Source organism: Acinonyx jubatus, chromosome B2, assembly GCF_027475565.1.
Source record: "Acinonyx jubatus isolate Ajub_Pintada_27869175 chromosome B2, VMU_Ajub_asm_v1.0, whole genome shotgun sequence".
Taxonomy (NCBI): domain Eukaryota; kingdom Metazoa; phylum Chordata; class Mammalia; order Carnivora; family Felidae; genus Acinonyx; species Acinonyx jubatus.
The window spans coordinates 129,632,230-129,636,768 of NC_069385.1; positions in this window are offsets into that span (position 1 = coordinate 129,632,230).

Sequence of the window (4,539 nt, forward strand, 5' to 3'; positions counted from 1 at the left end):
CGTGACCTGAGCTGAAGTCAGACGCTTAACCGACTGAGCCACCCAGGCGCCCCAACAGTGGTTTTAAGTATAAAACATTTAACATTGATAATAGCTGCTGGAAGAGTTGAGGGCATTGCCTCTTGGCCTGAGAGCTTGAAATGTTTATTATCTGGCCCTCGACAGAAAAATGTTTGCTTACCCCTGCTCTGAAATGATATCAGTAGAGTGAAGAGGGAAATTGAAGAACCATATACCAGATGTTTTTCATCTCCCAGTAACACAAAATGACCCAGCTTGCTCCTCTCACTATTCTGAGAAAGATGGGAATGGAAATCTGGCTTCTGTGCCTTGGCTGCACAAGAGAATCCCCTCGGGGGCTTTTACATATGCAGATGTCTTGGTTCTGACCTTAGATATTCTGGTTTAATAATTAGTCTGGAATGGGGCTTGGGACTAGTTTTTTTTTTTAAAGGCAGGCAGGGTTGAGTATAAAGGGGTTATACTCCTATTGGACAGGTAGTATACATCATCTGGAGTTGAATGGGAGGATTTTGGAGCAAGGTCAGCTGACATAAGACTTCGGCATGTTTTAATGGATTCAATTAAGACAGTTTTATTACTTTTTCCACCAACAGGTAGTGGCAAGGTAGGAAGTCAGACAGTCAGCTTCTATTTATGAAGCTGTATAGGACATAGCAGAAGGACAGGGGTTGAGCTAGTTGGGGGTGTGGTGAAGACATCTTAAAATGGTTAACTATGTGGTCCACAGTATAACAGGAATCAAGTGAGGTTAGGAAGGGATGAAATGATGGATGGATGGATGGATGGATGGGACAGACAGATGGGAAGATGATGGCTGGATAGATGGATGGATGGACACATAGATGGGTGATTGGCTGGATGAGGAGTTCAGAAGGGCTGAAGGGCTGGAGGTTACTGAGAAGGGAAGAGAGAATTCAGCACATGCAAGGAAATAAGAAAAATGTGAGGATGCTATGATAACAGAGGGAACATTCTGATGATACCTCATTATCAAGCAGGTTCAGGTCATGAGAATACATCGTAAACCTTTAATCTAATTTTTTAAATACTTATATAATTTTTTAAATTAAATAATTAAATTAAATCAGTTTTTAATCTAATTATTTTAAAAAGTTCTGGTTTTTTTTGTGTTTGCTTTTTAGTTACTGACATTGCAATAGCACTTTCTCCACCATTTTTTATCGTCAATATGTTTCTTCTCTGTGTCAGTCTATACAGCCCCTGTGGACAACCTAACTACCATTTTATGTTATTGCTCTTGGATTAAAATATGTTCCATTGAAATGATACAAAAATATTCACAATACACTTGCAATCTTTTGGTAAATTGAGACTTTCCTGATACATACAAAAACATAGATCTTCAAGAATTTGCAGAAGACTCTCCCCCAGTTAAAGACATCCCCAGTAGCCACAAGGCACAGCTCCTTATGAGTGCTGCCCAGCACAGTCAGCAGCCACGTGCTATGAAAATGCAGGGCTAATACCACAGATGGCATTTTCATTTCTGGTAAAATTCAGTCCTCTTATTCATGGCTTGCTTTCTGTTAGGTTTGATGACCTCTGAGAATGACAGGTCACAAGGTTAAAACAATTGTTCAACTTTTCTTTCTTTCTTTCTTTCTTTCTTTCTTTCTTTCTTTCTTTCTTTTAGATTTTTTAATGTTTATTTATTTTTGAGAGAGAGAGAGAGCAGGGGAGGAGCAGAGAGAGAGGGAGACTCAGAATTTAAATCAGGCTCCAGGCTCTGAGCTGTCAGCAAAAAACCCCATGTGGGGCTCGAACTCACGAACTGTGAGATCATGACCTGAGACAAAGTCTAACGCTTAGCCGACTGAGCCAACCAGACACCCCAATCATTCAGCTTTTCTTGCCGAAGATAGTAAACTTGGTAAATTTGGGAATAATCATATGCAGAAAAAGTGATGCATGCCAACGGCTTACTTCTTTTCTTGGGGGGAAAAGTGTTTCTCGTTTGTTGTTAATTACAAAAATAATATGTGTTAATTACAAGGTCAAACAATGCAGAGGCTTGTGAAGAAAAAATGTAGTTACCCACGCTTGTCCTCCAGAGCGATCCCCTAGGGCAGACAACATTGACAATGTGCTTGCATACTTCCAGCCTGTCTCTCCACCGACGACCGAGGCTCATTTTTCATTTGCAGCCTTTAAAGCTGCTCACAAACAGTTGATGACCAATCTCCAATTGCAGAGGAGAGAATTCAGCCCCTATGGTGGGTGTCAGCTATGGCGACAAGTCAGAGTGCAGCCTGGAGCCGGCTGCCTGTGTTCAAATCTCAGCTCTGCCACTTAACTGCAAAACTGGGAAAAATGAACCAGTTTTTTCTTGCCTCCAATGACATGTATAAATATTAAGAAGATGATTGAGAAGTTAACACCTTATAGGATGCATAGCAGTTAGTAACTTCTCAGTAATAGTAGTTATTATTATCTCTCTGATGAGCACTGCAGAAGGGAAAAGAATGAATTTTTTTGATAACCGGGTATATACTGTGTCAAGGATACGCACAGTTACTGAAAGACTGCGTTTGTTTAGCTTTAGTGTTATCCAGTGACAAAACGCTTCCCAATCTACTAATTATCCTATATGAGTATAGTTCCATATGAATTCCTTTTTGTTTTTCAGGAATGATAAGGAACATCAATAAGATTTTAGGCAATTTTAAAAAACAACTTTATTGAAGAATAATTACTTATTATAAAAGTCATCCATTTTAGGGGCGCCTGGGTGGCTCAGTTGGTTAAGCATCTGACTCCGGCTCAGGTCATGATCTCGCAGTTCCGTGCATTCCAGGCCCACATAGGGATCTCTGCTATCAGCATGGAACCTGCTTAGGATCCTCTGTCTTCCTCTCTCTGCCCTTCCCCCACTCACAGGTGAGCACTCGCTCTCTCTCAAAACTAAACACTCAAAAACTTTTTTTTTTAAAGTCATCCAATTTGTGCAATTAAATGATTCTCAGGAAATTTGCAGAGTGGTACAACCATCATCACAACACAGTTTTAGAACATTTCCATCACCCTAAGTGATGCTCTTTGTGCTCTGTTAGGCTTAATCGCAGCTCCTATTCCCAGCCTCAGGTACCACCAGTCTACTTTCTTTCTCTGTGATTTGGCATTTTCTAGACATTTCATACAAGCGGAGTGGTATAATATGTGGTCTTCTGTGCCTGGCTTCTTACAGTTAACTTGTTTCTGATCATATTGGAACATTATCAGTATTTTTGTTTTGTATTGATGAACCATATTCCATTATATAGAAATACACATTTTGCTTATCTACTCATCAATTGATGACTCTTTGGGTTGTATCCACTTTTTGTTTATTATGAGTAACCCACTTTTTGTCACTATGAACATTTGCATACAAGGTTTTTGGTGGACGTATGTTTCGGTGGAAATAGGAAATTCCTAGGAATGAAATTGTTGGTCATATGGCAAATTTATATTTAACTTTTTAAGAATGCTAAGCTGTTCTCCAAAGTGACTGCACCATTTTGCATTCCCACTAGCAATACATGAGGGTTCTATAGATATATATCTATGTCTATAGACATAGTTTTAAAAGTTTTAAAAGAGAAAGATCTAGCCATAAAAAAATACAAGTTAAAATGTTGAATTTCCATTCTCTGAAGTTTGTTACCTTTTACATCTCTCCTTTAGTGGAAAGAGAGAGGGACAGTCCTGTCCCTCAGAATGCCTTCCCGGGATTCTGACCTCCCACATTTTGCTCGTTGGTTGCCAGAGGGTTGTCTTACCTTACCTAGCCCTGCTAATTCAGGGAAAGAAACCATATGCTCCTCCACTCTTAGCAACTCTAAGAGGCCATCCAAAGAGAAAAACAACATTTAACACATGAAAATTCACTCCTTGGGTATGGCAAGAGTTAATGCAGTTTGTAACAATTATTGACTACAAGATCTGCAAATGATTGCATAAAATTTCTAAAATATGCCTGCAAACTTTTATTATTGATGTGGTGCCCCCAGGGGTGCACATATGGGTTTAAGTGTCTAAACTGTTTTATTAATTAAATTGCTATGATTTACCTCTCCCATGTTAGCATTTATAGTTTATGAAACAGCCCTGTAATTAGAAAATGACGCACTAGTGTTGCTTGTTTACTTTGTGGGTGAAATATTACATACATATATACTTGTATATATGTACACACACACACACACACACACACACACACACACAAACTGTGTTTTCTCCTGCCAACACTCACAGGCTACTTTATTTCTAGTCCAATTAATAGGCAACCTCCAGTGGTGCATTAAATTGCTTTTTAGGGGGAGAGGGAGATAGCTGGGAAGTTCATTGTTCCTGCTGAGGTGTGTGATGGCATCCATGAATGTTTGTTTATTTGTTTTCTCTCCAAAGACAGAAAATTGAAATAATAAGATTGCATTATGAAAAATCTATCTAGAGTGGCCCTGATATACATAGCAAATTCCAAAATTGCAGAATTATTTTAATTGCACAGTGTGT